This window comes from Aedes albopictus, chromosome 2 (assembly GCF_035046485.1).
Source record: "Aedes albopictus strain Foshan chromosome 2, AalbF5, whole genome shotgun sequence".
NCBI lineage: Eukaryota > Metazoa > Arthropoda > Insecta > Diptera > Culicidae > Aedes > Aedes albopictus.
Window position 1 is genome coordinate 301887621 of NC_085137.1, and position 12584 is coordinate 301900204.

At 45.7% G+C, this 12584-nt stretch overlaps 1 protein-coding gene across 6 annotated transcripts in view; it reads left to right on the forward strand.

Annotated features, from left to right (window-relative positions):
* LOC109423842 (CUGBP Elav-like family member 4) overlaps positions 1 to 12584 on the forward strand; it is a 592493-nt gene that overhangs the window by 512732 nt on the left and 67177 nt on the right. The gene's annotated exons all lie outside the window — the stretch shown is intronic.

Sequence of the window (12584 nt, forward strand, 5' to 3'; positions counted from 1 at the left end):
AGGCAATAAAAATTTGGCAATCGTGCACTTGTGGCTGAATCGTTCCGGTATGAAATATGAGATGATCTGTTTCCCGACTTTTGGGAACGGGCCCAATCTGCCCAATCAAACTTAAGTGTGTAGGTATCGTTGTTGGCACTAGTTGCACTTTTTCGTTCACGGCTGCTTGCATTCCGGGCGAATGGTTTTCCCAACCATGCACGAAAGAAACTGTTACTTTCCCTCTTGAAGAAGAGATTTCAGCTGCAGGCAGCCGAACCGTTTTGCCAGGCTCTTGGGTTGTTTGAAGCATCCTTCAGTGTAGTTCCTACGATTGTTTACACGTCTTGCGGCTGGCGGCGGCGACTGGCTGGGACCCAATAAGGTGCACAATCCAGGTCTTGTGTTGTAGTGAGCCCAGGTAGCTCTTGTTGGAGGAACCCAACCTGGAGTGTTTAAGTAAAAGTTTTCCCATATCTGTTGATTTTAGGGCGACGGTAAAACCAGGAATGAATAAAATATCCTCAGCTTTTGTGCTAAGCCTCTCTGGGGTCCTCTTCCCGGCCCGTTACCGGCCGGCACGTTGTTGCTTCTCCTGCTGGCTTTGGAACTCTGAGGCGAGGAAATGGCATTTAGAATACCACTTTGTTGCATGATGAGAAATAGTCTGTATGGCGAGTGTGTTGTGCTCCTTCGGGACCAGGGCAAATAAAACAACTGAAATAAAACGAATTCTTTTTGTCTGATGCCGGTGGAAGAAGAGGTGAGTTTGAAGTGCCTTTCAAGGAGCGATCTGGTTCAATTCAATTACGAGAAAAGCTTCTAAATAAAATATATTATCCGGCAAGATGAACCGGTGAGGTGTCTGGAAGGAGAGGAATTTCCTCTCGTATTCGCTTTCGTTGCTGGCTAGGATCCTTGGTAGCGCACATATGAAGCCAGGACCATTCCGACATGGCGATGTGGGAAAGCGAGTGCATTGTTGAAAGAAGTGGTTTTTGTTTTTCCAGCCTTTTTCCACTCTGCCGTGTTCCGTTCCGGTTGAGTCAATATTGTTGAATGGCAAATGGCTAGATTGGACCTAGCAGAGTGGTATAATAGGGAGACTAAGAGGATCTGATTTTGATGTTTCGATGGTACTAGGTACGGCCAGGCATGGTGTGGATTTTGAGATTATGGGTGGAATAATTGCGGATGCAACAAATTCCCTACGGGAATTGAAGCAGTTCTGGTTTCAAGGTGGAATAGTTAGAATAGAAAAATCGATTTCGAAGTAATAAAAGACAAATCCTTCAATTTTGTCGATACTAGCGTCCGTTATTCCCTTCCAAATTGTTTCAATAAGTGTTTTATGTTTCAGAATACTTAGCTGTTACAGTAATATAAGGATTTCTCTTTATGTTTCTTCCATTTTAAGAGTGTATGAGATGCAGGGATCAGCTTTTTTAACTGCTTCATGGCATATTTTTCGAGGTTTCTTTCGTTAAAGCCGAAGGTGCCAGAACAAGTTACTATTTTTAAACGGTTTCAGGTTCAAATGTCTTGCCAATCTTGGAAACAAAGTGTCACGTCGACTTGTTGATGGTTGCTCCTCTGTGATTGGCTGGAACAATCAAAATTGCAAATGGAGCCTTAGTGTTTCTTACCATCCTCAGTGTGCTTTTCTGAGGTTCTTTAGTTTTGAAGTCAATGACGACGTCGACAACGTCTTTATGGCCATCGAAAAAATCATTTAAAGGCATCGAATGGCTCCTCTCTACCGCACACACATTAAAATTATCCGCAACGACGGATGGCACCAGGAACCGTTCTAGTCCGAGTAACTATGTTCTTCTTTTTTGCGCAACGTCCCAACTGGGCTAACACCTGCTTCTCAGCTTCCACAGTTATTCACAAAGCGTTTCCTCTGCCAATGACCGTTTTGCATGCGTATATCGTGTGACAAAAACGAAGATATTCTATACCTTAATAATTCAAAGGTATTTCCATTACGAAATGTTCCTTGGTCGACCAAGCTTCGAACCCAGCACCCTCAGCACGGTCATACTGCATACCCAGGTATTTACAGCTGTTGCTATACACCTTAACTTACCGGTCAGACTAAGGCCTGATTGTCCTCTGCCGTACATAGAAGTCGTTTTTCATTCCACTCGGTCCATGGCTGTGTGTCTCCCGTTTCGCACTCTGCGAAGCGTCCGCAAATCATCCTCCACTTGTCGACTCACCTATCTCGCTGCTCATCACGTCTTTTTGTACCGGTCGGAAGACTCTCGAGAACCATTTTAGTCGGTTTGCTATCCGACATCCTGATGACGTGACCCGCCCACCGTAGCCTCCCGATTTCGCGGTGTGGATGATGATTGATTCTTTCAGCAGCTGATGCAGTTCATGGTTCATTCACCTTCTCCTAATCCCGTCTTCCATCTGCACTCCGCCGTAGATGGTGCGCAACGGCAACACCCTCCGTTCGAAAACTTCAATAGCGTTGATCCTCTGCACGTAGAGTCCATAGAGGACTACCGGTCTTATCAGCGTTGTAGATAGTTAACTTCGTGTGTCAGTGAACTTTGTTCGACCGTAGAGTTCTGCGGGGTCCAAAGTAAGGTCGATTTCCTGCCACAATTCGTCTCTGAATCTCTCTGCTGGTGTCATTGTGGCATTTCTGCAACACCTGGCGGATGGCGAACATCTGATTCGTAGTAGCGCGTTCACTCATGAATCCAGTCTGATATAGTCCCACGAACTCTCTTGCAATCGGTTATAGACGGTTATAGCTGTGGCTGTATGTTTGACTGTATTAGTCGCCGAAAAGATTGAATCAACCAAATCAGCTGATGGTGACGACATGTATGTAAGAAAATTTGTTATCCGATTTGCAAACGTGACGTCAGCTTCGGCTTCTTTGTGTACTTTCGGCTTACTGAAGATAACATGACACTGCCTTTGAACGATTGTGTCACAATAACAATTTCGGTTGATGTCTGGACCTTGGTCTTATGCTACATTTTCTAAATAAGTAATTTATAAAATACATTTGGGTTTGACGTCAATATGAATTGTATTACAAAGAAATAGCAAACAAATATAATACATGAAATACAAACAAGAGCGCGATGAACCGAAGGATTTGAAGCATAAAAAAAATCAAAAAAGTCAAATTGAAACAGTATTGTTGAAGCACATTAACATTAAACTATGATCGAAATTTGTTTCACATCTGCATTCAAAAACACTTCAACCACCCCAGTTCGTTCGCTGCTGGAAGCTGGAACCTATTCATTACCAGCCCCTGGCATTCGTCCAGCAAGGCAAATCTATTCCCAGCGTTAAATCATTCTTTTCCAACTTGTTCCTTCTAAGGCACATTCAATGCAACAGACCAGCCAGGAAGTTCAAGATACTTGGTTTACACCAGCAAGTGACAGCCAACCAGCAGCAGGAGCCCTGTAATCTGTTCTCTGAATAATAAATGAACTTCTCAGATTTGATTTGAAATATTCAAAGGCGATATTAGATTTGCGGTTGCAACATACAACTGGAGAGCCCCAGTAGCCGTCGTCGTCTGAAAGGAGAGTTCCGACTGGCTGCAAAACTGAGTAGAAACCATTGCACTGGTGCCTGTTGGCCCAATTGCTGGAGCTGTGAAATGCAACAAGACGGGGGAGGGAATACCGTACATGTGCGGTTGCAACGCTTTTCCACAAACTATTTATCATTCAAGTGGAAAATGAAAGAAATGTGGCTTGTAAGCTGGAGCAGTAGCAACTAGCAGCAGTCGGAACGGAACGAATGGAAGAAGGTGGTTTCCGTTTGTTGGTTGTCCTCATCATCGACACTGCTCCGGTTGGGGAGTAAGGAGTTTCCACTTGACTGAAGTCGCAACAGCATCATCAATGGTGCAGTTTCGCGTCTCCAAACCCCATCGCCAAACACCGCCGCCACCACCACGTCGTCAAACCGCAAACGTGCCTGAAGATAGTCCTTCAGTAGATCAGCCCTCAGCCTAGACGGGTTGCCATTGGTAGCACTGTAGTGTATGCTGACGATGCGATGGATGGGTGAAAACTCATTTAAGTGTCTATTCAGGTCTACCTCCAAAAGTGAAGAAGCAGTGCTCGACTGCTGCAGGCAGAGAAACCTCTCGACCAACTCGTTGAATGGAGCGGGAAAACTAATCAACGCGGTTATCGATTGGCAAATCGGAGAAGGACCGTTTTATGTGCCACGGAGAAGGCGCCGACCTCACCCGGGATGCCAAGTTTGACATAGGTTAACGATTGCTTTGACACGTACTTGGTATTTCCCTCTGCTGCTTCTCACGACCCTTTGGGGAACTTGAAGGTGCTCGAAAAGTTTTATCCCCTCCTTTTGATTGTTGGCAATTGGAATTCAGGAGACGTATATCGATCGTCGGTGGCAGCGAAATCGTATCGCAACGTTACAAATTGCATTGAATTGATGCATCTATTGTTCTCGATTTCTGATGGTTTCTATGCTGACGGTTCAACCTGTATTTATGAATTCCGAGCGAAAATCAGACTCAAAGCTCTCATCCATTTTGTCATAAGTCTCGTGTAGCCGGATCTCCTCAATCAATTACTGCCAATCGACAGCTCATATACTGTCCAATTTGTTACAAAAAACGACACGCACTGAACCCACCGAATTCAATTAATCACTGCCACCTTTATCAGCATAAGCCCCCCAATCATACGTGGGAGGCCTTCCCCATCCAAACACGAACCGAATCAATAACAGCTCAATTTTCCACCAAACGAGCGCGAGAACACGACTCTACACAATGGAAATATCATATCATGTAATTTATCGTCATTGCCGTGTGCCCTGGTGAACCAAGAACCGTGTTCGATGGCAACAAAGAACCGCCCTTTGCCACCACAGCGCCACAGTGGCAGGCGTTGCAACAGTGTGGTAAGACGATATATCGCTCGGAACGAGAGCTCCTTCGAGGAGGCACTTCCTTTTTCCGGAGTAGTCATCATCATCGTTGTCGGCGGTCGCTCGGTCGGTTGGTTGGTTGGTCTAACGCCTTGGTGCGGTCGATAGCTACTTAGCTACTTCATTAGAGGCCTGCCGTGCACGCGGTCGGAAATCGCCATCATTAATAATGCTCCCATTCACGGTTGGCACGAGAAGAGGACACGAAAATCACTTCACCAGGCACACAAACAATAATGCAGCCCAACGCCACGCGTTGGCTTCTTGGGTTCTCGTCCACAGCCACTTCCGTCATAGCACTCATAGCACGGTAAGGGCTACTACTTGTGTGCTCTGGAAGTCGTTCTTCCCTTTGGTGATTGTGTCACCCGATATCATAATCGGGATGCTCGAATGTCGTCCGGATTGGGCTAATGAAATTTATCGTCGGTTAGTGCTATCGGACTGGTATTGCATTCGTTTGCGTATGATGAGAATTATAGCACTCAAAACGTATTTCGGAAGAGATTTGGAATATGGAGGAATAAAGGGCCTGATTATGACCGAATTTTTTCCTAAGTAAATTATATACGGGCACTAAGTCATGGGGGTCATTCAACCAACCATGTATATAAGCAATACCATTCGATTTCCGGTCGCTCTAGGGTTGAAAGAACTTGACAGCCTCGGGCATATAGTACCTTCGTGCTTGCTGAACGAAAAATGACTTTAAAAATTGGAACTCTGTGTGCGGGTGGCCAATGATCTTACAAAGGGTTGGAATCGACTCCGATGTGGAACCTGCGGGGATAGCTAAGTCCTTTAGCGTAGGTAAGGCCCCAGGTCCGGACGGAGTTCCGAACCTGGCCTTAAAAGTAGCTTTTGCAGAGGCTCCCGAGATGTTCAGGTCTGCTATGCAGAAATGCCTGGACGAGGGAGTTTTCCCAGAAGCTTGGAAGAGGCAGAGCCTGGTACTATTGCCAAAGGCGGGGAAAACCACCCGGAGACCCGTCGGCATATAGACCAATATGCTTGATTGACACGGCGGGGAAAGTGCTCGAAAAGATCAACCTCAATAGAATGTTGAGGTTCTCCGAGGGCGAAAATGGTCTTTCGAGCAACCAGTACGGCTTCCGGAAGGGGAGGGCCACCGTAGACGCTATCTTGTCGGTTGCAAAAACCGCCGAGAAAGCACTCGAGCCTAAGAGGAGGGGATTTCGCTTCTGTGCGGTAGTGACTCTGGATTTAAGGAATGCTTTTAATAGCGCCTGCTGGTTTGCTATTGCCGATGCGTTCTTCCGTCTGGGGATACCGGGGTACCTGTACAAGATTCTCGAAAGCTACTTTCAGAATCGTGTACTTGTTTACGACACGAAGGTGGGTCGGAAGTGCTTTCACTTAACCTCGGAGTCCCGCAAGGTTCCATCCTGGGTCCGGTGTTATGGAATGTCATGTACGACGAGGTGTTGAGGTTAGAGTACCCAGTGGGAATGGAGATTGTCGGATTTGCCAACGACATTACGCTCGAAGTCTACGGTGAAACGATCGAGGAGGTGAAGTTGACTACCAACCACTCGATCAAGGAGGAGGTGGAGGTGTGGATGCGGTCCAGGAAACTCGAGCTGGCTCACCACAAGACAGAGGTGACGGTTGTTAACAACTGGATGTCAGAGTAGCAGACGGAGATCAGTGTAGGTGAGTGCACTATCCTGTCAAAGCGCTTCGTCAAACACTTGGGCGTGATGATCGACAATAAGCTTACCTTCGGTAGCCACGTCGATTATGCCTGTAAAAGAGCCTCCACAGCTATTGCGGCACTGTCCCGGATGATGTCCAATAGCTCAGCGGTGTACGCCAGTAAGCACAAGCTTCTGGCTAGTGTTGCTACGTTCATACTTAGGTATGGCGGCCTGGCGTGGGGCACCGCGCTAAGTACTGAATGCTAGCGACGGAAGCTGGAAAGTACTTACAGGCTTATAAGCGTGAGGGTTACGAGCGTGTATCGTATCGTGTCACACGACGCTCTCTGCGTCATTACTGGTATGGTGCCTATCAGCATCCTTATAAGTGAGGACAAGGAGTGCTTCGAAATGCGCGGCACAAGAGGTACACGCAGGACTGCCAGGATGGAATCTATGGTCAAATGGAAGCGCGCGTTGGACAGTTCTACCATGGAGAAGTTACATTCCACCTGACACAGGTCCTTACAGGCCATGGTTGCTTCCGACAGTATCTACACCGTTTCGGGCATGCGGATTCTCCCGGGTGCCCAGTGTGCAATGGTTTAGAGGAAACGGCGAAACACGTTTTGTTCGTGTGTCCGCGTTTTCACACAATGCGTGACCGCATGCTTGCCACATGCGGGGAGGACACAACTCCGGATAATTTAGTCCAGAGGATGTGTAGGGATGAGCTTGGCTGGAACGCCGTTTCAACGGCTATTACTTATATCGTCTGGGAGCTACAGAGGAGGTGGTGCGTGGACTTGGAAAATGATTAGTCCAGATGCAGTACAAGAGGTGGTCCAGGGGTTCGGAGTCGGCTTCGTAGGTCATACCGGTGCCCTGCGGTCGAGATAGACCCTTACAGCGATAAAGTGGCCGCGGAGAGGAAGTCCCGGTAGCGGTGCTGTCGTGGCGTTGGTCTACTGGGTTGGATCCGAGCCCGTGGTGGGAAAGGGGTTCCCGGCAAGGGTCGGGGCAGGGGGAGACCCTGCTGTCAACAACCTTCTGGTGCAGCTGATAGGGCCTGGAGGGTAGTAATACCCTTGCCTTCAGCAGGTTAGATCGGGTTGCGCATGGGCATCAGTTCTTGATGTCTGCAAAGCAGTTGGGCGTAGGCGGGGTTGACCCTGCCCGCCTTCCGAGGACAAAGGGAGTGGCGAGGACCACTCGGGAAACTGGCGCCAGCTTGTTACCGTGATGGACTCTCCAATGCGAGTCATCAATGTTCGCTACAGGCAACGCAGCTAACCTTAAGGGTGTGATGTGCACTAGCCCCTCTCTGAAGCAATACCTTCTTGGTGGTTCCAGAGAGACGCAGGATTTGGTGATCATATGAATGTTGTTTGGTGGGACGAGGAGAGAGTACCCAGCTAACACAAAGTCTTATATGATGTTGGATACAACGCTAAAGTGGAGGCCATATGCGTACATGCCTCCATTTAACTGCGTGTAAAGTGTGCGTATATCGCCTCCAGTTTTGCATCCTATCCAACATCATATGCGATGGTGTGTTGACTGGGTAGTCCTGACTTTTACTTTTGTTGTAGAAGACGGCCTTAACCCCAGACTATCCGAACCTTCCTGTTCGAGTGTCTGTTGAGCAGATTTTCCCCACCATGATCTTCCCGCGGTCACTTGTTCTATTGAAGGGTTCGAGTTCGATCGCAAAGCACCGGTATGACCCTTTAACAAACTTTTGAATAGCGCCTGAAATAGTCACTCTTGAGATCTATTGTTTGTAGCTCGGAGACAATCTTACCTTGCCAAGAGCCGATGTAACGCTACATAGAAAAAGCAGCCCTCGTCTTCTGTATCCGTGCATTCATTTCCTTGGATTTCCATACAAAAAAAAACTTACTTCATCCTTCTAGGTGAACCATCACAATTCTTTCCTGTTCCCAATTAGTCAGAATCACGGCACAACGGTAAACGCCGGAGATTTGTGGTAAACGTAGGAAATACAACAGAGACCTGATTGAGGTTTGAGAAAATTCATCAGGTGTGCGTTTCGGGTTCACAAACAATGGCCCCCGTTTTAGGCCGAACAAAGCCGAAACAGAGTGACGTAGAGTTGACAGCTTCATTGAGGCCGGGTCGTTCTATACAAAAAAAATAGAAAAGTTCGTCGCATGCAACAGTTTCTAACGAAACGGGGATTTTTCGTTGATAAAAGTTAGGCCCCTGCCCCCTGGTGTGGCGAAGTTCGGTCGGGCGACGAACGAACGGACGGTCAAAACATGAGACGAAGCCTAAAAAGCATAAGCATCTACCGTCGTCGTCGGAGCAAGTGGAGCGAAGCGACCAGAAAGAGGAAAAACATTTCCATTTGGCCGCCGGAACTACCGCTTTTATAGTCATAGTTTTTCCTCGGCACGTTCCCCACCCGTTCTTCATCGTCGGTTACGTCCTCGTTCTGGCGCAGCCAGATTCGCTTTTTGATTTTATGCTGGCTGTTGTAGTGTTGAAATTCGTTTTTTTCCTCTCCTAGCTTTGTTCGTGGTATTATGTGGGCAGAATGGGGTGAAGCAACACGTTAGTGCTACAAGTGCCTCGAGCTAATGGTCTCTGGCCTGGCCCGTCCCATTCCTCCCTCCCTGCACTATGCTGCGCTGCTCTGATGACTGTGTGCATATTTATGTGCGGGCTTGTTTCGTTTGGTTCGTGTTCCGGGCACGGTTGGGGCTTAAAGCAGGAGGATTTTCATGTTGGTTGCATAAAACGGTCTCAACAGGTGGATCGGGATATTATAGAGTCATTTGGAGGCTTGCTTTCGGCGGAGTACTTTTTTGTGCGAGAGGCGCACTGTGGATGGGATGCGGAGGTGCAAGCAGGATGTGAAACTCATTTCAGGAGATAATAAGAGGATTTTTTGTGCTATTAAACTTAATTAGAGATAATTGGAAACAGTCATAGAGTTCTGCCGCTGAGTTTTGATGTTCATTATAGACGCTTATGAGTTTTGTAGAACCTAACTTACTAGATACACAGAAACATAAATCATGAAATAAAACTATTTGTCATGTATGATTCACACTTTGTTCACGATAAATGGCAAGCAGTGTCATATTGATATGAATCAGAATCATAGTTTAATGATTCCAGTCATACTTTCATGGCTTTGCGTCATGATCAGGGTTCGTAATTTTCGTTTCAGCGATACGAAATATGGCTATTCTCACGGCGGCGGGAGAGCTTATTTTCACTATTTTGCTTGAGGAACACATTTCCCCTCCAGCACTTCTTTCGAGAGTAGCGATTCATGATAACTGAAAATCGCTTCAACCTGCAGATAATTTCTTTTCGTTCTGTTAAATTTTCTCTCACCCAATTTTCACGAAAATCTTTTCAAAGCAGATTAACAAAAATTGTGCCCGCGACGGGATTCGAACCTGGAACATTACCAAAAACATACGCGATACGCGCACTCTATTCACACCACCACGCCAACCACACAGAGGGTGTAGAAAATATAATGCATAAAACCAATCATCGTCGGCGTCATATGAGTCAAGGAAAGACAACATAATCGGCCGACAAAGAGCAAACGAAATTCTCGCACCTTTGGGAGTGAGTGAAAAGATGTTTTCGCTCTGCTCTTTGTGCGGGAGATTTCTCAAGCCAGATTTTCGCTGAAAATTGGCGTGAGGGAGAATGCTATTTTCGTGAGGATGAGCGAAAATTCCGACCGCTGGTCATGATACATGATAGTAAACGTCATGAAAATATATTTTTGAAAATGATTAAAAAATCGCATACCGCTTTTCGCAATCATGACTTCTGGTCGCGAAAATGGTTATAATTGTTCATGGATTGGAACGCCACATCAAAACTTGTAGTCATGATATCATGGAGCGGTGAGGTTCATGATTTCATTATTTTTCGGTCATAAATCCATTACAACTTTTATTCCGTGTTTCTGGAAATGTGTTTATCCAGCCTAGCTTAGTATTCTTATACTTACTTCCAGTTCTGAGCACTCATGGTGGTGCAAAGAGCTGAATTTAAAGATCTCCATCCTGGGCAATTGCCCGCCTTCGGTTTGATCTATAGCCAGGTTAAATTTCTGTCGACTTTTTTTTTAATTCTTTGTTGAGACAGCGCCACCATGAGGCTCTGGGCCTGCCGCTGCTGCGATGCCCTGCTGGGTTTCAATCCAACGCTTTCTTGCAGATCTCGTTCCCGCCCCTGCGTAGAGTGTTGCCGATCAACCTTCACTTCGTTCCCGAAATTCTGTCGCTATCGGCTTTTGATGGTAATGACGATGGACCTCCCCGTTGAAGATCCAATTGTGAGACCACCATGCACGAATTATACATCGCACTCATAGACCTGCAACTGTTGAGTGATCTCCAATGATACACACCAGGCTACACTGGCGTACATCAGCACAGATTTCCCGTTTGAGTTGAAAATTCTGATTTTGGTGCGTTGACTAATCTGACTGTTTTTCCATACATTTCTTGAACTCGCTAAAACGGCCCTCGCCTTCTTGATCCATGCACCTATATCGATCTTAGTGCCACCATCGGCTGCCATTTGGCTTCCAAGATATTGGAAGCTTTCAACATTCTCCACTGCTTGCCCAACTACCAAAAAACTGGAAGGGTTGACCGTGTTTACATCCTGCGATTTGGTCTTGTTGACGTTGATTGTAAGACTTACTGCCGAGGAGCGTTCGGCAAGATCATCAAGCTTACTCTGCATATCAGAGTGCCGTTGAGCTAATAGAGCATTGTTATTAGATATTCCTAATGTCAATCTTTCAGGTATTACTTCTGTGATTCCTTCAGAAAGTCCTGCCGGGAATTCTTAAGAAATTCCTTCTGGAATTCCTTGCTGGATACAGCCCTGGGGTCTCCCAGCATACCATCCGCTACTAGTCCCATTTTTCTTTCCTTCCAGGGTTCTTTATGGATTCGCGGTATTCCCAAAGCTATTCTTGCCGCAAATTCTAAAAAGGTTCCTCCTGATACTTTTCTAGGGTTTCGCAATTTATAGTATGAATTGTAACCGAAATTTATCCCAGGATTTCATGAGGGCTTACTTCCGGGGTTTCTCCTGAGATTCGATGAATGATTCCTTTTTAGAGATTTGTTTTTCTATTCCGATATTCTCAATAGATTTCTGCTCCCAGAGGTTCTTCGGAAATAGCTTCTGTCATAACTGCCTACATTCTTTCAAAGATCTTGTATATGTAGGGTTTAACGACTGGAAATTTAATGGAAAGGGATATGGCTTTCTTAGTCTTCGAATCAAGAACGATTTTTATCTGCTTTCCCGACGTTTCGGCCTTCCTTCATTGATTCCTCCCTGGATTCTTCCAGGGACTTTTCCAGGAAATTCTCCAGAAGTTCCTTCTGGAATTCCCCTTGAGATTACTACTGGAACACCTCTCGAGACACCTCCCTGCATTGCTTGAAGGACGCTTCCAGGCAGTTTTTCAAAATTTATAACTTTTTGGGAAAATCATAAATTTCCCCTACAGTATTATAAGAACATCAAATGCATTGCTGTCAAAAGTACGATAAAAAAGTCCATTATGAAATTTCTTTTCGCTCTTGAGGTATTAATCAAAAGCTAGGGTATTGATGATCACGAGATATTAATTATACTAGAAAATTGTATTAGAAAATCAAAGCTTCGAGAACTGTAGCCTTTAAAGATGATGGAAGTCTTTCCGACGTCACAATGTTTAACTCAAATGTTTCTTTATATAGATTAGAAACATTTGATGACATAACAGCCTATGAAACATCACTTCTCTGCAGTATTTCAATAACATTGAATCAGGTTGAAAGTGATTTCTACTACAAAACCTCCTTTCTAATAATAAATCATTTCAATGAAAAAACACAACGCTTATCACAAGTTGTGATGAAGTTTACTATTTGTGAAACACGTTATGTAAATTGTCTAGAAAACAGCAGAACACCGTCTGCCACC